We start from the raw sequence: 21,822 nt of genomic DNA on the forward strand, positions 1-21,822 counted from the left end.
TGTTCTTTAACCGTAGAAAGTGTAACATGCAGCACTCATATTCAGTCCACTCTATCTCTACTGGTTGTAACCACGGTCAGCCTTTTCCCAACACGATTGTTCTTTCGGTGAGGGCTTTCAAGTACACATCTGTATTGTTGAAATGTGATGAGCATTTCTACTTCCAACAGTGCAGGGAACGCCAGCCATTCACCACCATCTGGGTACCACACATTAGATCTATGCAGCTTGTTTTGTCACCCTCAATCTATCTTCTTCACTTATCTACTTTGTAAGTCTGTTCACAGCCTACCCTGCACTGAAGAAATAAAACCTAGTGCATCAAATCCTTCCTCAGTTACAATCTTTAACTTCTGGCAAAGTGCTCAAATCTCCTCTGCATTGTCTTGCACCATCACATCTTACTGTCTGGTGCCATCACTTGACCCGTGAATGAAGCTCTGTGGACCAGGTGAGTGAGTGTAGACCTGTGAGTGAAGGTGTGTGGATCAGGTGAGTGAGTGTAGACCTGTGAATGAAACAGTGTGGACCTGTGAATGAAGGTGTGTGGACCTGTGAATGAAGGTGTGTGGACCTGTGAATGAAGGTGTGTGGACGAGGTGAGTGAGTGTAGACCTGTGAATGAAGGTGTGTAGACCTGTGAATGAAGGTGTGTGGACCTGTGAATGAAGGTGTGTGGACCAGGTGGGAGAGTGTAGACCTGTGAATGAAGGTGTGTAGACCTGTGAATGAAGGTGTGTAGACCTGTGAATGAAGGTGTGTGGACCAGGTGAGTGAGTGTAGACCTGTGAATGAAGGTGTGTAGACCTGTGAATGAAGGTGTGTGGACCTGTGAATGAAGGTGTGTGGACCTGTGAATGAAGGTGTGTGGATCAGGTGGGAGAGTATAGATCTCTGTGAATTGGACATGATTCTGGTGAAGGTTGCCTATGCTCCAATAAAGGGAATGCTCAAGAGATTTGGGCTGGTGGACACAACATTGTACCATTTTAACTTCCTGAGCCTGACTTACACAATACAAAGTAATCGTCACGGTTTGTGCTGTTCACATCAGCATCAATACTCACTGTTGTAGTGTGCTCTGTAAATTGGTGCAGCTGCAATGAACATTGACAGGACCCCATACACCAGAAAAACATAGCGATGCTCTGTCAAAGAGATTCCATTAGCGGCCGTGACGCAGGTAGATGCACGCACACGCACACGCACACGCACACGCACACGCACACATACCCCACAACCCCAAAAACACTTCACTGTTACTTCAGTAATGGAATCTTTATGAATTTCTGTGCATTTGTCTGATATTGTTGTCATTCCACTGACATATAGTCATAGAATCACTGAAACAACCCCTTCAGCACACCACAGTCATGCCTGTCTTTTGGCCCATATACTCTCATGCCATTTGATGCCTATTATGTTTGAATGCTTCTTTGTTTCGCCTATTTAAGTGCCTTGTGTCTGAAAAAGTGAACGAAAAGGATAAAGCATTAGTGTTGCCGTGGGTGGGATCGTACGTTGGAGGCACAAGAGACTGCAGATGCTGAAGTCAGGACCAACAAAAAGAAACTGCTGGATGGACTCAGAGAATTAATCGACAGTTGACGTTTTGGGGTGAGGATCAACTAGATTACAAGTTGGCCTTGTTCTGGACTAAACTGTAAATGTAATTCATGTAGATTCAGATCTCCACGATATTGTCCATGCCCTCAGTCTGAAGAAGGATCTCGATCCGAAACATCACCCATTCCCTCATTCCTAGATGCTGCCTGACCTGCTGAGTTACTCCAGCATTTCGATTTGTCTATGCCCTCTGTAGCAGGCCAGCACAGAGTACAATTGTAAATATTTGGAAATCATCTGGCTTGGACTTTCAGCAGTGGAGTGGGTGTCCATCCCTCACAGTTCACCGTACTGCAATATTCAGCCTACTATGCAACGTTACAATCATCATCAGCTCCACTCTGGAGAAAGATAAGAACAGGGAAGCAATGCTGAGGCTCCATAAGGTGCTGGTCAGGCCGCATTCGGAGTATTGTGAGCAATTTTGGACTCCATATCCGAGGAAAGGTGTACTTGCTCTGGAGAGGGACAAGAGGAGGTTTACAAGCATGATCCCAAATCCCAGTGGGTCAACATATGATGAGTGTTTGTCGGCATTGGGCCTGTACTCGCTGGAGTTTAGAAGGATGAGGGGAACCTCATTGAAACGTATCGAATAGTGAAAGGCTTGGATTGAGTGTATGTAGAGAGGAATTTTTCACTAGAGGGAGTGTCTAGGATTAGAGTGCCTCAGATTTAAAGGACGTTCCTTTCAGAAGGAGGTGAGGAGAAATTTATTTCGTTAGAGGGCGGTGAATATGTGGAATTCTTTGCCACAGTAGGCCATAGAGACCAAGTCTATGGATATTTTTAAGGCTAAGACTGATAGATTCTTGATTAGCATGGGTGTCAGGGGTTATGGGGGAAGGCAGGAAAATGAGGTTAGGAGAGAAAGATAGATCAGCCATGATTGAATGGCAGAGTAGACTAGGTGGGCCGAATGGCCTGATTCTGCTCCTATCACTTTGGACCTCATGAACAGCTTCATTGGAAACCGTCCTCAACATCCTACTGGCCACACATCATTCTGTCTTCGAGATTTATTGCTGAATGTTTGACATTGGTGATAGACAATAGACAGTAGGTGCAGGAGGAGGCCATTCAGCCCTTTGAGCCAGCACCACCATTCAATGTGATCATGGCTGATCATTCTCAATCAGTACCCCGTTCCTGCCTTCTCCCCAAACCCCCTGACTCCACTATCCTTAAGAGCTCTATCTAGCTCTTTCTTGAAAGCATTCAGAGAATTGGCCTCTACTGCCTTCTGAGGCAGAGAATTCCACAGATTTACAACTCTCTGACTGAAAAGGTTTTTCCTCATCCCTTACCCCTACCCCTTATTCTTAAACTGTGGCCCCTGGTTCTGGACTCCCCCAACATTGGGAACATGTTTCCTGCCTCTAACGTGTCCAACCCCTTAATAATCTTATATGTTTCAATAAGATCCCCTCTCATCCTTCTAAATTTCAGTGTATACAAGCCTAGTCGCTCCATTCTTTCAACATATGACAGTCCTGCCATTCCGGGAGTTAACCTAGTAAACCTATGCTGCACACCCTCAATAGCAAGAATTTCCTTCCTCAAATTTGGAGACCAAATCTGCACACAGTACTCCATGTGCGGTCTCACTAGCGCCCTGTGCAACTGTAGAAGGACCTCTTTGCTCCTATACTCAACTCCTCTTGTTATGAAGGCCAACATTGACTTTCTTTACTGCCTGCTGTACCTGCATGCTTCCTTTCAGTGACTGATGCACGAGGACACCCAGATCCCGTTGTACATCCCCTTTTCCCTAACTTGACACCATTCAGATAATAATCTGCCAAAGTGGATAACCTCACACTTATCCACATTAAACTGCATCTGCCATGCATCCGCCCACTCACAAACTGTCCAAGTCACCCTGCAACCTCATAGCATCTTCCTCACAGTTCACACTACCACCCAGCTTTGTGTCATCTGCAAATTTGCTAAAGTTACTTTTAATCCCTTAATCCAAGTGATTAATGTATATTGTAAATAGCTGCGGTCCCAGCACCGAGCCTTGCGGTACCTCACTAGTCACTGCCTGCCATTCTGAAAGGGACCCATTTATCCCCACTCTTTGCTTTCTGTCTGCCAACCAATTTTTTATCCATGTCAGTACCCTACCCCCAAAACCATGTGCTCTAATTTTGCACACTAATCTCCTATGTGGGACCTTGTTGAAGGCTTTCTGAAAGTCAAGGTACACCACATCCACCGGCTCTCCCCTGTCCATTTTCCTAGTTACATCCTCAAAAAATCCAGAATATTCTGACATGAGTGATCAAAAATAAAATTCCAGTTTTTTTCAAACTTGTATAGCTAATTAAAGATTTCATCCAAGAACAATGAGGTCATCCAAAATGTTGGGATCCTGCCTGCAATTTCAAAAGCAAAATATTCCAACATGATATAAATTGGAGAAGACTATCTACAAAAATATTCAAACATATATTTGTTTAAACTTACTCCTCTTAATCAAAAATGATCTTTGGAGTTTTGTTTCAGGTTGCAAGTAAACCAAGGTAATATAAACGATCATTGTTATCACCATTATGAATCCCAAGCCTTCGATAATCCTGTACGCGAAGGGGAACTCTAGAAAAGGAAATCAAAACGTGTGCGAAAAGATACGAACTACATGCCAGAACAGAGTTTGCTTTTCAAGATCAATGCATTGCAATTGTTTCAGCTCTCTCCTGATATTGAGCATGAAATGGGGCCGGTATGAGAACTTTAATATAGACACTCTTGTCATTTGGCTGTGGGAAAAATAAGTCTATGGGGATTTAGTTCCCTCGAACTAGTGCAGGTGCACGACAGAAAGTATTCTAATAGGATGCATATTAACTGCTCTGCTCTTCACCACTTGAACCTGCAGAAGGCAGTATACACAGCCCAGTCTATCACAGGCTTGGCACTTCCTTCTATCCAGTCCATCTTCATGGTATGTTGCTTTAGTAAGACAGGAAATATTATCAAGGATCCTGTCACCTTCACCATTCCCTTTTCTCTCTTCTACCTTCTGAAGATACAGAAGCTTGAAAGCCCAGATATCCAGACTTAAATACAGCTTCTTCTCACGTCTATCAGGCGCCTGAACATTGTTCCTAGAGGTACTGTCACATATTCTTACTCATAACTTTACTTCATTCTGTTATTGTAATTCTTTTTTTGTGCACTATTTCATATTACACTACAATCTTGCACCATTCTGCTCTATTGTGCTTGTATTTATTGTTGTAATATCATTACTGTATGTACATTGTTACTCTGAATAAGGAATTTCATTGCCCCCTGGTGTATTTGACAATAAACTGATCCAAATCTGAATTGGGATACTGACCTGGATCAAAAATACAGTAGAGTGCCGCAGACAACAAAGAGATGAAGCTGAGCAGTTGGAAGAATACAAAGATAGCCGTCAGCTGCACATGCCGCTTATGTACTGGAAAGGCAAACACACAGACACTAACTTCACCATCAGCACAACACACAAACTCATCAGATATAAAGGGTTACATGGAGGGTGCAAGTGTTACCTCTGTACATCCCCAAAGCAGAAAACATAATGACGACGGATGCAATAAAAGATGTTGATGTGCTCACCAGAGCAATTATGGATGTGATTAAAGAGTATTGATTGAGTAGCAGCAATCCTGAAACAGGAAATTGAAATCAATCTTTGTAAATACAAAGTGCAGAAATGAATCACATCTCTACGTTATGTGAAAACAGCAAGTGGAATGTCACTCCACGACAAATATTCATTTAACAGTGGCTCCACATACTATAGAATCATACAGCATGGAAACAGGCCCTTTGATGCTGACCAAGATGCTCCATCAAAGTCCAACCTGCCTGTGTTTGGCCCTTTCCTATCCATGTACCTGTCCAAATGCCTTTTAAATGTTGTTGTGGTACCTGCCTCAACTTCTCCCTCTGGTAGCTCATTCCATATACCCACCATCCTCTGTGTGTCGAAAAAGTTGCCCCTCAGATTTCTATTACATTTTTCACCTCTCACATTGAACCCAAGTCCTGCGGTTTTCTGATTCCTATTCTCTGGGTAACTCTTTCTCTGTACAACAACCCAATCTATCCCCCTCATGATACATCTCTATAAGATCACCTCTCATCCTCTCCACAATATGTTGCATTAGTAAGACTGGAAATATTGTTAAGGATCCCACCACCTTGACCATTCACTTTTTTCTCTTCTACCTGACGACACAGGAGCTTGAAAGCCCGGCTATCCAGACTTAAAAACAGCTTCTTCTCAGGTCTATCAGAGTCCTGAACATGCTGGTACAGCAGGCAGTGAAGAAAGCTAATGGCATGTTGGCCTTTCTGACAAGAGGAGTTGAGTATAATAATAATAATAATGTATTACATTTATATAGCGCTTTTCATACACTCAAAGACGCTTTACAGGGATTTAAAGAACATAGGGAAGTGAATAAATAGATAGATAAATAAGTAAACGAACAGAGAAAGGAGACAGAAGGTGAGTTGACCTTCAGTGGTTGAAGGCAGTACTGAACAGGTGAGACTTCAGTGATGTTTTGAATGTGGTGAGTGAGGAGGAGTCTCTGACGGTTTGGGGTAGTGAGTTCCATAGGGTGGGAGCAGCGATGGAGAAAGCCCTGTCCCCCCAGGATCTGAGTTTGGTCCGGATGGGGGGGGAAAGGAGATTGGCAGCAGCAGAGCGGAGGGTGCAGGTGGGAGTGTGCCTGTGGAGGAGGTCAGTCAGGTAGGATGGGGCCAGGTTATGGAGGGCTTTGTAGGTTATGAGGAGGATTTTGTACTGGATTCTCTGGGGGATGGGGAGCCAGTGGAGTTTGTAAAGGACGGGGGTGATATGGTCACGGATCGGGGTGTGGGTGAGTAGACGGGCAGCGGAGTTTTGAATGTATTGAAGTTTATTGATGATTTTTGAGGGTGCGCCATAGAGGAGGCTGTTGCAGTAGTCCAGACGGGAGGTGATGAAGGCGTGGATGAGGGTTTCTGCAGCTGTGGAGGAGAGGGATGGACGGAGACGGGCAATGTTTTTGAGGTGGAAGAAGGCTGTCTTTGTGATGTGTTTGTCGAAGGAGAGGGTTTGATCAAAGATGATTCCAAGATTCCGGATGTGAGGGGAGGTGGATACTGGGAGACCATCGATATTGAGGATGAAGTTTTGGGTGGATTTGGTGAGCGTTTTTGGACCAATGATGATGATTTCAGATTTGTTGCAGTTGAGTTTGAGGAAATTTGTTTGAAGCCAAGATTTTATTTCAGTGATGCAGTTTGTCAGTGTAGAGTGTGTGGTGGTGGAGATTGACTTGGTGGAGATGAGGAGCTGGATATCATCGGCGAAGCAGTGGAAGTTGAGACCATGTCGGCGGATTAATTGACCAAGGGGGGAACAGGTAGAGGATGAAGAGGAGGGGGCCAAGGACTGAGCCTTGGGGGACACCTTGGGGGAAGGGGAGCGGTGGGGGATTTACAGTTGTTAATGGAGATGAACTGGTGCCTGTCAGAGAGGTAAGATTTAAACCAGGATAGGGCTGTGCCGGTGATGTTAAAGGAGGTTTCAAGTCGGCTGAGGAGAATGGAGTGATTTATGGTGTCAAAGGCGGCGCTGAGGTCAAGTAGGATGAGGATGTTGAGGTTGCCAGCGTCGGAGGAGAGGAAAAGGTCGTTTGTGATTTTGAGGAGCGCAGTTTCAGTACAGTGGTTGGAGCGGAATCCGGATTGGAAAGTTTCATACAGGTTATTGGTAGAGAGGTGGTATTTGAGTTGGGAAGCTACAGCACGTTCCAAAACATTGGACAGAAAGGGAAGGTTGGAGATTGGTCTGAAGTTGTTTGGGGTGTCAGGGTTGAGACCAGGTTTTTTCAGAATGGGAGTATAGGAGCAAAGAGGTCCTTCTGCAGTTGTACAGGGCCCTAGTGAGACCGCACCTGGAGTACTGTGTGCAGTTTTGGTCTCCAAATTTGAGGAAGGACATTCTTTCTATTGAGGGCGTGCAGCATAGGTTCACGAGGTTAATTCCCGGAATGGCGGGACTGTCATATGTTGAAAGACTGGAGCGACCAGGCTTGTATACACTGGAATTTAGAAGGATGAGAGGGGATCTTATTGAAACATATAAGATTATTAAGGGATTGGACACGTTAGAGGCAGGAAACATGTTCCCAATGTTGGGGGAGTCCAGAACCAGGGGCCACAGTTTAAGAATAAGGGGCAGGCCATTTAGAATGGAGATGAGGAAAAACCTTTTCAGTCAGAGAGTTGTAAATCTGTGGAATTCTCTGTCTCAGAAGGCAGTGGAGACCAATTCTTTCAAGAAAGCTAGATAGAGCTCTTAAAGATAGAGCTCAGGGGATATGGGGAGAAGGCAGGAACGAGGTACTGATTGTGAATGATCAGCCATGATCACATTGAATAGCAGTGCTGGCTCGGAGGGCCGAATGGCCTACTCCTGCACCTATTGTCTATATTGAACTAATTGTTCCCAGATCAGGAATAAAGTTCTAGCCTGTCCAAATTCTCCATAGCTCAGGCTCTCAAGTACTGGCAACATCCTTGTAAATCCTCTATGCACTCTTTCCAGATTAACAACATTCTATATACTAAAACTCTCGTTTGTTTGTTCCTGAACTACAGGCAAAACGGTACACGATAGCGCGACAATTTTATAGACAATAGGTGCAGGAGTAGGCCATTCAGCCCTTCGAGCCAGCACCGCCATTCAATGCGATCATGGCTGATCACTCTCAATCAGTACCCTGTTCTTGCCTTCTCCCCATACCCCCTCACTCCGCTATCCTTAAGAGCTCTATCCAGCTCTCTCTTGAAAGCATCCAACGAACTGGCCTCCACTGCCTTCTGAGGCAGAGAATTCCACACCTTCACCACTCTCTGACTGAAAAAGTTCTTCCTCATCTCCGTTCTAAATGGCCTACCCCTTATTCTTAAACTGTGGCCCCTTGTTCTGGACTCCCCCAACATTGGGAACATGTTTCCTGCCTCTAATGTGTCCAATCCCCTAATTATCTTATATGTTTCAATAAGATCCCCCCTCATCCTTCTAAATTGTTGATATAAACGACAAACAGCTATGGGCCCAGCACCGATCCCTGATGCACAGCTTCCACCATCACCCACTGCTCCATTCCATGAAGCCAATTGTCTATCCAGTCGGCAACTCTCCCTGGACCCCATGCAATCTCATCTTCCCAGGCAGCCCACCACCTGGAACCTTATGAAATGTTTTGCTGATGTTCATATAGACAACATCTACAGCTTGGCCCTCATCAACTTTTTTGGTCACATCTTCAAAAATCTCGATCAGATTCTTAAGACACTATCTCCCATGTACAAAACCATGCTGACTATCACTAATCAGCCCCTGCCTATCCAAATGCATATATATTTGGGGAGAAGGCAGGAACGGGGTACTGATTGTGAATGGTCAGCCATGATCACATTGAATGGCAGTGCTGGCTCGAAAGGCCGAATGGCCTCCTCCTTTACCTATTGTCTATTATCTTATCCCTCAGAATACTCTCCAGTAACTTGTCTACTGCAGCTGTTAGGCTCATGGCTCTATACTTTCCAGGCTTTTCCTCATAACCCTTCTTCAACAGAGATGCATTATCCACCCTCCAGTCTTCTGGCACCTCCCCCCTGACTAATGATGATTCACATATCTCAGCCAGGGCGCCTGCAATTTCCTTTCTAGATTCCAGGGTCCTTGGATATATTTGATCAGGTCAAAGAGATTTATTTACACATCATCTGCACATTATGGCATCCAGCACATTATGACAATCATAATACGAAAGTCAAGACAACTCCATGAACTATCCTAAGTTCCCCATTCATGTCCTTAGCCACAGTAAAAAAGGAGAAATACCCATCTCCTGTAGTTCCATACAGAGGTGACCGCAATTTCTGTCACAGAATCTCCCGACGATCCCTAACTATTGAGTCTCTTATCATTATTCCTGTGCCTGACTTCACCCTTCCCCACAGTGCCTCAGAGCCAGGCTCTATGCCCCAGCCATCCTCCCTCTACCAGTGGCCCTCCCTTCCTCCCTCCTTTCCCCAGCACGCCTCCCTCCCTCCATCACCGGCCCTCCCTCCCTCCCTCCACCACTGCCCCCCTCCCTCCCTCCACCACTGCCCCTCCCTCCCTCCCTCCACCACCGCCACTCCCTCCACCACCGTCCCTCCCTTCCCCAGCATGCTTCCCTCCACCACTGCCCCTCCCTCCACCACTGCCCCTCCCTCCCTCCCTCACTGCCCCATCCTCCACCACTGCCCCTCCCTCCCTCCCTCCACCACTGCCCCTCCCTCACTCCCTCACCGCCCCTCCCTCCACCACTGCCCCTCCCTCCCTCCCTCACCGCCCCTCCCTCCCTCCCTCCCTCCACCACTGCCCCCCCCTCCTTCCCTCCACCACCGCCCCTCCCTCCCTCCCGCCACCACTGCCCCTCCCTCACCGCCCCTCCCTCCACCACTGCCCCTCCCTCCCTCCCTCACCGCCCCTCCCTCCCTCCCTCCACGACCGCCCCTCCCTCCCTCACCACCCCTCCCTCCACCACTGCCCCTCCCTCCCTCCCTCCACCACCATCCCTCCGTCCCTCCCTCCCTCCCTCACCGCCCCTCCCTCCACCACTGCCCCTCCCTCCCTCCCTCCCTCCACCACTGCCCCTCCCTCCCTCCTTCCACCACCGTCCCTCCGTCCATCCCTCCACCACTGCCCCTCCCTCCCTCCCTCCTCCAGCACCCCTCCCTCCCTCCACCACCGCCCCTCCCTCCCTCCCTCCCCCAGCGCCCCTCCCTCCCTCCCTCCTCCAGCACCCTTCCCTCCCTCCACCAGTGGCCCTTCTACACCAGCAGGTCTATGCCAGGACCTATCTCCCTTTTATTAGCTGCACAGCAGTTTGTACTCATGAAACTAACTACTTACCTGCAATGGACTCTCCACAACTTCCCCACCCTCCTGCTACGGCTTGTACTGGTGAATCTAATTTATTTTCCTTTCTAAGCAATACCTTAATAACAGCAATATTTAAAAGTTGCTACAGACTGGATCAATTAATACTCTGCTGGTGTTCATTCAGTGAGAAATATCAGTTTAACTCGAAACAACAATGCAAACAAAATCTCTTCCCATCTAAAGGAGACAGTGCACAGACCTTCAAATCCCCTTTTGGACAGATGAATATGAAATACCTCTGCACAACTCACCGTTGATAGAGAGCATACGAGTGTTGCTGCTCTGGCTGACCTTGTTTTTGATCACACAGGTGTACAATTCACAGTTTTCAACTTGATCAGTTTTAATTGTCAATGTTCTGTTGTTACTGGACATTGAGTAAATCTCATCATTTTCAATTGGTTTGCTTCCTCTAAACCACAAAATTGAATCTGTATTCCAACTATTTGAAACACAAATGAATTGAGCAATTTTCACTGCATTTACAGGGTGCTGTAATATCAATGGTGCTGCCAAAACATCTGTTGAAAGATTACATCAGTTTACTTTAGTGTAGTTTAGAGATACAGTGTGGAAACTGGCTCTTCGGACCAGCGATTCCGTGCCAACAAGCCATCCCCGCACACTAACATTATCCTACACACACGAGGGACAATTCGCAATTTTACCAAAGCCAATTAACCTACAAACCTGTATGTCGCAGCTGCGGCTTGCCTGCAGTCCGTCTGTCTTTTGTGTTTTTTGTTGTTTTTGTATGAATTGTAGTTTTAATATGGTGTAGTGTTTGTATGTTATGTTTGGGGGGGGGGGGTGGGAGGGAACGGGAACTGTAAAATTCTCTCTCCCGAACGGAGACGCGACCTTTGTTTCTGTGTCGTGTCTCTGTTCCCGCTGCGGCCTACCATCAGCCATTCACCTGGGACCACCTGGGGCTCTGGTTCGCAGAGCCCGCGGCCCGGACTCACCACCTGCGGCGCTGGCTGCCTGCGGATGCTACGGGAGCGGCTGCGATTCGTCTCCGGAGGCTCCAGCGCGGGCCGCGTGGACGTCGGAAACCCGCAGGCCCCTGGATGGGGGCCGACATCGGGAGCTCCGGCAGCGGCAGAGGCAGCGTGTTCGCCCGCCCCGAATCGCGGGGCTTGGGTCGGCCCGCCGCGGACCTTTCACCGTCCGGCGCGGCCTGAAATAGGCCGTTGACCTTTCACCGCCCAGCGGCGGCTTCAATATCGGGAGCCCCGACCGCCCCGACGTGGCAAATCCAACAGCCTGACCGCGGGAGAAGACGGCAGGGAAGAGAAAAAGACATTTTTGGCCTTCCATCACAGTGAGGAGGGACTGGAGGAGACTCACTGTGATGGATGTTTCTTTTTGTTTGGTGTTAGTTGTGATTGTATGTGTTATTGCATTTTTATTGATTATTCTTATTGGTCTTATTGTTTAACTGCGGGTAATGTTTCATTTCACTACACATTTATGTGTATGTGACAAATAAACGACTATTGACTATTGTCTTTGGAGTGTGGGAGGAAACTGGAGCACCTGGGAAAACCCATGCAGGTCACAGGGAGAAAGTCCAAACTCTGTACAGACAGCACCCATGGTCAGGATGGAACCCGGGTCTCTGGCGCTGTGAGGCATCAATTCTACCACTGTGTCACCCTGCCACCCCAAATGCAGTAACATGTAGAAGCAAGGAACTACAGATGCTGCTTTACAAAAAAAGACACAAATTGCTGGAGTAACTGGGCAGATAAAACAGCATCTCTGGAGCACATGGATGGGTGATATTTCGAGCTGGGGCCCTTCTTCAGACTGATTGGGCCGGGGGGAGGGGAAGGGGGAGCTGGAAGCGAGGAGGGGCAGGACAAAGCCTGACAGGTAATAGTTTGATGCTGGGGTGGGGGTGATAGGCAGATGGTTGGACAAAGGCCAGAGATTAAAAGACAAAAGGTGTGAGAGTAAGTGATTGAGGGGTTGTGACTTGTGAAATTAGGAGTGTAGGAAGGTGAGGGGAGAAATAGGTAGAAACAAAGAACTCCAGATGCAGTTAATACACACACGCACCAAAGGTGCTGGAGTAACTCAGCAGATCAAGCAGTATCCCTGGAGAATATGGATAGGTGATGTTTCAGATCTGAAAGGTCTCGACCAAAAGCATCAACTATCCATGTTCTCCAGAGGTGCTGCCTGATCTGTTGAGTTACTCCAGCACTTAGTGAGCTTTTGGGGAGATATAGGTGCAAGTCCAGGTGGGGCATAGGGAAGAGGGGCAAATAAGGGGGATATGTGGAGAAGAATGGAGAGGGGGGGAAGGGTTATGTAGTTATCTAAAATTAGAGAATTCTAATTAGAGAATAAAAAGATCCATCATTGTACCGGTGCCAAAGAATGCCTCTCCAGCGTGTTTAAATGACTACCGACCGGTGGCCCTCGCCTCGGTTGTAATGAAATGCTTCGAGAGACTAATCAAGAAGCACATCTGCGCCCTCCTTCCTTGCAACATCGACCCACTACAGTTTACATACCGTCCGAACAGGTCCACGGATGATGCGGTCTCCCAGGTTCTACACACCGCTCTCTCTCATCTGGACAGCCAGGGGGGCTATGTGAGGATGCTGTTCATTGACTTTAGTTTAGCTTTCAACACAATAGTCCCCAGCAGACTGGTTGAGAAGCTGCTGGAACTGGGGCTTAGCACCCCTCTGTGTGCCTGGGTCCTGGACTTTCTCACCGACAGGCCCCAAGTGGTCAGGATGGGGGAACACACATCTAGCTCCCTCACCCTGAACATAGGATCCCCCCAGGGCTGCGTCCTTAGCCCCCTACTGTACTCCCTGTACACACATGACTGTGGGGCCAGGTTCAGCTCAAACTCCATCATCAAGTTTGCTGATGACACTGTGGTGGTGGGCCGGATCTCCAACAACGATGAGAAGGTCTACCGGGAGGAGGTGGCTGATCTGGCACTCTGGTGTCAGGACAATAGCCTCCTCTTGAATGTCACTAAAACGAAGGAGCTGATTGTGGACTTTAGAAGGGCTAAACATCCAAGGACGTACACGCCACTGGAGATAAATGGGTCTACTGTGGATAGGGTGAGCAGTTTTAGATACTTGGGAGTCCGCATCACAGAGGATCTGACATGGGCAACGCACATTGCCGCACTGGTGGGTAAGGCAAAGCAGCGCCTTTACCACCTTAGACAGCTGAGGAAATTCAGAGTGTCTCTGAGGATCCTTCATTGCTTCTACTCTGGAGCTGTAGAGAGCATTCTGCCGGCAACATTACAGTCTGGTTTGGGAACAGCTCTGCCCAGGACAGGATGGCCCTGCAGAGAGTAGTACGTTCGGCAGAACACACCATGGGAACTACACTCGCCCCCCTGCAGGACCTATACATCAGGAGGTGCAGATCCAGAGCAAGCAAGATCATGAGGGACCCCTGCCACCCCAGTAACGGACTGTTCCAGATGCTACGGTCATGCAAACGCCTCCGCTGTCACGCTGTGAAAACGGAGAGGATGAGACGGAGTTTCTTCCCACAGGCCATCAGGACTGTCAACTTTTATAACTCCAGAGACTACATTTTTGTCTACACTATAGTAACTTATTAACTTTATTTATATGCTGTAACTGTAATTCTTTTTTGTGCACAATCCGCAGGCATTGCCACTTTCATTTCACTGCACATCGTGTATGTGTATGTGACAAATAAACTTGACTTGACTTGACTTCATACCGCAACCTATCCAAGTGCAATTTGAGATGCTGTTTCTACAGTTTGCATGTGGCTTCACCCTTGCAATGGAGGTATTGGGCAGATAATTATCTCAATGGTGTCAGGTTAGGTAAGGGGGAGGTGCAGCGAGACCTGGGTGTCCTTGTACACCAGTCACTGAAAGTTGGCGTGCAGGTACAGCAGGCAGTGAAGAAAGCTAATGGCATGTTGGCCTTCATAACGAGAGGATTTCAATATAGGAGTAAAGAGGTTCTTCTGCAGTTGTATAAGGCCAATAGTCAATAGTCAATAGTCGTTTATTTGTCACATACACATAAATGTGTAGTGAAATGAAACATTACCCGCAGTTGAAACATTAAGACCAATAAGAAAATGGGGGGGGGCTGAGAATGGGGAATGGGACAACAGGGGTCGTGCGGAGGGGACTTGGTGGTGGGGGAAAGAGGGGTACTGGGAAAAGGGGCCTTGGTAAGGCTACATCTGGAGTATTGTGTACAGTTTTGGTCTCCTAATTTGAGGAGGGACATCCTTGTAATTGAGGCAGTGCAGCTTAGGTTCATGAGATTGATCCCTGTGATGGCGGGACTGTCATATGAGGAAAGATTGACTAGGCTTGTGTTCACTGGAGTTTAGAAGGATGAGAGGGAATCTTATAGAGACATAAAATTATAAAAGGACTGGACAAGCGAGATGCAGAAAAATGTTCCTAATTTTGGGGGAGTCCAGAACCAGGGCCCACAGTCTTAGAATAAAGGGTAGGCCATTTAAAACTGTTAGATGGAACTTTTTCTCCCAGAGAGTTGTGAATTTGTGCAATTCTCTGCCACAGAGGGCAGCGGAGGCCGAATCACTGGATGGATTTAAGAGAGTTAGTTGGAGCTCTAGCTGCTAGTGGAATCAAGGGGTATGGGGAGAAGGCAGGGCCAGGTTACTGATTGTGGATGATCAACCACGATCACTGATTGTGGATGTTCAGCTGGCTCGAAGGGCCGAATGGTCTCCTCCTGCATCTATGTTTCTATAGGTCAGTATGGGAAAGGGAAATTAAAGTGATTACGAAGGAGACATTGCGGAGAGGGGATAGCGTCATTGCAAGAAGCAGGGTGGGAGGAAGTGATGTCCAGATAACTGTGTGAGTTAGTAGGTTTGTAGTAGATGTGTCGATAGTTTGTGCCCTGTAATGGTGAGAGAGAGATCAAGGAAGGAGAAGTGTCAGAGATAGTCCAAGTGACTTTGCCCTTCTGTCACCTTCTTACCATAAATCCCCCCCACCCCCTCTGTGTCCCACCTGGACTCACACCTATTTCTCCTGTTCCTACATTCCTTAATCGAGCTTCGTAATTTGTACCTCTTCAATATCTTTGTCTCACACCTTCTCTTTTCATTTCTGACCTTTGTTCAACCATTAGCATATCAAAAAATCCTCCTCACTTGTATTAGCGTATTACATGCCCGGCTTTGTTCACCCCTTCTCTCTTTCAGCTTTCAACCCCCCCCACCCACGAGAAGGGTCCCACATGAAACATCTCCTATCCATGTTCTCCAGAGATGCTGCCTGACCCGCTGAGTTACTCCAGCACTCTGTGAAGCGTCACCTATCCATGTTCTCCATAGATGCTGCCTGACCCGCTGAGTTACTCCAGCACTCTGTGAAACGTCACCTATCCATGTTCTCCATAGATGCTGCCTGACCCGCTGAGTTACTCCAGCACTCTGTGAAGCGTCACCTATCCATGTTCTCCACAGATGTTGCCCGACCCGCTGAGTTACTCCAGCACTCTGTGAAACATCACCTACTCCTTCTCTCCAGAGATGCTGCCTGACGCGTTGAGTTACTCCAGCACTTTGGTTTTTGTTTTACATTAATGCAGCACTTGTATTTGGTATGTTTTTTGGATCACATGACAACTAGAAACTGCTGGCTATAATTGAAACTAAACCCTATTGTGGAAATATCTCAATTACCAACCCACATCAAGAGGTAAGTGGTCAATATCACTTTGTCTGCACTTTCCCTCATTGCTGCCAGTTTGTACTCTCACAATGATGTCTTATTCCTACTAGCAGACGTTTCAAGGATCAGGAGTCATATATATAATGCAAACGACAAAAAACGCAGTGGTTATATAAGGAAAACCTTTTTTGTAAAGAAACCAGAGCTGTGATGTCAGAAATTAATTTCTAGTAAAGGAAGCAGAATTACTTTGTGGCTTTCAAAAGGATGATGTAAGCAGACAAGACTTACAAGCCTCAGGGAAAGAGCTGGAATGTGCATTAAATACAAGGCCACACGTTTCAGTAAGCCAGTAGTCTCTTGCACAGTAATGACCTGAAAATGTAGAGGCCAGAGCCAGGACAGCCCAGGTAGGCAAACTAAAGTGTGCTGTCTGAAACGGCCCTTGCCTCTCCTGGGCTGGGCTTGGGGAGAATTGGGGCCAGGGCTACGAAATGGAGCTTGGAATCAGACTGGCATTGAGGGAGGAGGTTGAAATCATCAATAATGGAGGTGGCACATCAAGAAAAGAGATTATTCATTGTAATTTGCAATGGGGTGAAGATGGAGAGATAGTGTGGTTGGTATAATGTAAAGGATGTAAGTAAGTAATTTACATACATTGTCGGCTTCGTAGTCAGGTTTTGTACAGAGAAGACCAGGTTAGCTGCGAGTGTAGCAGAACTCAATGGATAGGAAAGGTTTGGAGGATATGGGCCAACTTCAGGCAAATAGGACAAGCTTACATGGGCATAGACAAGTTGGGCCAAAGGGCCTGTTTCTACACATATTCATGAAATAATGTGGAAGATAACGACTGCAGTGTGAAGATGCCAGACAGTCATTGTCTCCAAGAGGAGAACGTCCAGCCACCTATTCAAAGGCATTTCCATTACTGAGTCTCCCACCAAGAGGATCCCAGGGGCCAGTGTGGGACCATCCATGTAAACACTGTGGCTATGAAAGCAGCTCAGAAGATGGGTAACATGCAACGAATGACTCACCTCCTGATATCCCAAAGTCTTTCCACCATCAATTACATCGAAAATAGGTGCAGAGGAGGCCATTCGGCCCTTTGAGCCAACACCAACACAGCACGAATGGGATGGAATTACACACAGCATGAATAGGATGGAATATTTTCCATTTGCCAAGAAGCTCAACAACACAGGAGAAGGCAGACCATTGACATAGCACCCATTACCAATCTAACCATTCCCTCCCTCCATACCAGTGCTCAAAGGCCGCAGTCTTTCTACACTAACTTCACTTTGTCTCCTTTTGTCTCTCATTGATGCCTTTTTTTATAAACCAGTATCTGTAGTTCCTTGTGCCTGCAGATATCCTATCCTCCCTCATTTGGCTCCATCTGCCCTTTACCAACCCCTCCCCACCTGGCTCCATCTGCCCTTTACCAACCCCTCCCCACCTGGCTCCATCTGCCCTTTACCAACCCCTCCCCACCTGGCTCCATCTGCCCTTTACTAACCCAACCCCTCCCCACCTGGCTCCATCTGCCCTTTACTAACCCCTCCCCACCTGGCTCCATCTGCCCTTTACCAACCCCTCCCCACCTGGCTCCATCTGCCCTTTACCAACCCAACCCCTCCCCACCTGGCTCCATCTGCCCTTTACTAACCCCTCCCCACCTGGCTCCATCTGCCCTTTACCAACCCCTCCCCACCTGGCTCCATCTGCCCTTTACCAACCCAACCCCTCCCCACCTGGCTCCATCTGCCCTTTACTAACCCCTCCCCACCTGGCTCCATCTGCCCTTTACCAACCCAACCCCTCCCCACCTGGCTCCATCTGCCCTTTACCAACCCAACCCCTCCCCACCTGGCTCCATCTGCCCTTTACTAATCCCTCCCCACCTGGCTCCATCTGCCCTTTACTAACCCAACCCCTCCCCACCTGGCTCCATCTGCCCTTTACCAACCCTCCCCACCTGGCTCCATCTGCCCTTTACCAACCCCTCCCCACCTGGCTCCATCTGCCCTTTACTAACCCCTCCCCACCTGGCTCCATCTGCCCTTTACCAACCCCTCCCCACCTGGCTCCATCTGCCCTTTACCAACCCAACCCCTCCCCACCTGGCTCCATCTGCCCTTTACTAACCCCTCCCCACCTGGCTCCATCTGCCCTTTACCAACCCCTCCCCACCTGGCTCCACCTGCCCTTTACTAACCCAACCCCTTCCCACCTGGCTCCATCTGCCCTTTACTAACCCAACCCCTCCCCACCTGGCTCCATCTGCCCTTTACCAACCCCTCCCCACCTGGCTCCATCTGCCCTTTACCAACCCAACCCCTCCCCACCTGGCTCCATCTGCCCTTTACCAACCCAACCCCTCCCCACCTGGCTCCATCTGCCCTTTACCAACCCCTCCCCACCTGGCTCCATCTGCCCTTTACCAACCCAACCCCTCCCCACCTGGCTCCATCTGCCCTTTACCAACCCCTCCCCACCTGGCTCCATCTGCCCTTTACTAATCCCTCCCCACCTGGCTCCATCTGCCCTTTACTAACCCCTCCCCACCTGGCTCCATCTGCCCTTTACTAACCCCTCCCCACCTGGCTCCATCTGCCCTTTACTAACCCCTCCCCACCTGGCTCCATCTATCCGCCACTGTTCACCGCTCAACTATCATCTACTGCGTGCATCTCATCCCTCCCTTTCTCCTCTCAATACTGGCTATTTGCCCTCGGCATTTTCAGTCCTGATTCTGGATCTCGACCCAAAAACATTGATATTCCTCCCTCCCCCTGCACCCTCTTCACAGATGTTGTTAAACCCACTGAGTCCTTTGGCAGTTTGCTTTTTGATCACAAAATCAATTAGGAGGGGAAGAAGGCGTCGATGAAGAAACAAGGAACTGCAGATATTGGTTTAATACAAAAAAAGACACAAAGTGCTGGAGTATCTCAATAGGTCAGACAGCATTTCTGGAGAACATGGATAGGTGACATTGTGGGTCAAGACCCTTCTTCAGACTGATTGTTATAAAGTAATACAACATGGAAATGGGCCCATTTACACAAACCCACCTGTCTGCGTATAGCCCATATCCCTGTAAACCTTTTTATTCACTAAATGCTGGAGTAACTCAGCAGGTCAGGCTGCTGGTATACCTGTAAACCTTTCCTGACCAAATGTGTTCTTAAGTTTGCTAGAAGTACTTTTTGTGATGGTGGGAGGAGTTGGAAGAGAGGTAGGAGGGGACAAAGCCTGGCATGGGATAAGTGGATGCAGGTGACGGGGGAGAGAGGGTCATAGACAGATGTTTGGACAAAGACTAGGGATGAATAGGCAAAAGATGATAAGTCAAAGGAAGGAATATAGGTGGAAAGGGAGGGGAAAATAGGTACCATAAATGTGGGCAAAGGGAAGAGAGTGGGAAGGTGGGAAAGGGGAGGGGAGAAGGGGGATGGTGTTTGTAGATGAGTTACCTAAAATTAATGGAGGTAACAGGCAGGGTGTAAGATAATCATACTTTACACAAATGTCAGAAACAAATTAAACAGCATGCAGAACCCATGTCCTTACCTAAAACATCCAGAATTTTTTTATAATAATACTTCTGCACATTTTAACATGCGTTGTTATGCTGTTCTCATAAACACCACGGTCTTCCAGATCTACATTGTTCAGTACAAGAGACCCATTCTCTTTGTTGTAATTTATCCGATTGATGTAATAATCACTGTAACGAATATAACCTGAGCCAATGACATGAAGCACCATCAAGGTATGCCGATGTCGTAAGACAAGTGACCACTTGTTCACTGTTCCTTTTGGAAGTTTGTTTCCATTGAATCCTTGCAGTAAAATTGAGGAATAACGGCCAGCAGTAATATATTCCACAGTCACAGCAGTAGCGTGCAATTGTGAATAAACTGTAAAACAAAAACACCTGATACATTGGTTCTTGTAAAACCTGTGCAACAACGTGCTACAGATAAGAGTGCATGGAGATGGCAAAGAGGATTAGAGGGCAACAGTTCCAGGGAGAGTTTGACAGATTTGGATTGTTTTCTCTGCAATGCTGGAGGTTGTGGGGAACCTGATAGAAAACATTATGACCACTGACAGGTGAAGTGAATAACATTGATTATCTTGTCGCAATGGCACCTGTTCAAGGTGTGGGATATATTAGGCAGCAAGTGAACAGTCAGTCCTTGAAGTTGACGTGTTGGATGCAGGAGAAATGGGCAGGAGTAAAGACCTGAGCGACTTTGACAAGGGCCAAATTGTTATGGCCAGATGACTGGGTCAGAGCATCTCTGAAACGGCAAGGCTTGTGGTGAGTACTTACCGACAGTGGTCCGAGGAAGGACAAACCACAAACTGGTAAAAGTGTGATGGGCACCCAAGGCTCATCGATGCGCAAGGGCAACAAAGGCTATCCCATCTTGTCTGAACAGACAGAAGGTCTACTGAGGCACAAGTCACAGAAATGTTAATGGTGGTCAGGGGAGGAATGTGTCACGATACACAGTGATTCGCACCCTGCTTCATATGGGGCTGCACACGGAGGACTAACATCATATCAGGCAGGTGGTCATAATGTTTTGGCTGATCAGGTCATAATGTTTTGGCTGATCAGTGTATATCAATGATCAATTGCATAGAAAGAGTAGAAAGTCAGAACCTTTTCCCCAAGATGGAAATATCAAAGGCCAGAGGCGTTTGAAGTATCAGCTTTAAGCTGAGAGGGGCAACGTTTAAAGATGTGTAGGGCAAGATTTATTTACACAGAGGGTGGTGATTTCCTGGAATTTGCTGACACGGGTGGTGGTGGAGGCAGAAATGATAGTGGCATTTAAAGACAATTTTAAAGAAATACAGATATATGATATAGATTAAAGGTAGACACAAAATGCTGGAGTAACTCAGCGGGTCAGGCAGCATCTCAGGAGAGAAGGAATGGGCAACGTATCAGGTCGAGACCCTTCTTCAGACAAATATAGATTATGTGCAACTAGACAAGGGTTGGGCTGGGCATCATGTTTGGCTCAGATATTGGGAGCTGAAGGGCATGTTTTTGTGCTGGACTGTTCCATGGTGTTCCAGGGTGAAGAGAGGTAGATGTCCTGGAGCAGAGGTACACATTTATGGGGTGGGGCAATTAATCCTGTGGGTTAGGGTTACCCCTGGTTCAGTTCAGTTTAGTTTATTGTCACGTGTGCCGAGGTCCAGTGAAAAGCTTTTGTTGCATGCCAACCAGTCAGCAGAAAGACAATACATGATTACAATCAATGCATTTACAGTATATAGAGATACATGATAAGGGTATAACGTTTGGTGCAAGGTAAAGCCTGCAAAGTTTAACCAAGGATGGTACGAGGATCTTCAAAGAGGTAGTGGGTGTGTCCTAATGGAGGAGGTGAAGTTTAAGGTCAGGTGATCTCATCCCCCCCACGCCCCCTCTCCCCCCCCACGCACTCCCCCCCAACACGCCCCACCTCTC

Source organism: Rhinoraja longicauda, chromosome 19, assembly GCF_053455715.1.
Source record: "Rhinoraja longicauda isolate Sanriku21f chromosome 19, sRhiLon1.1, whole genome shotgun sequence".
Taxonomy (NCBI): domain Eukaryota; kingdom Metazoa; phylum Chordata; class Chondrichthyes; order Rajiformes; family Arhynchobatidae; genus Rhinoraja; species Rhinoraja longicauda.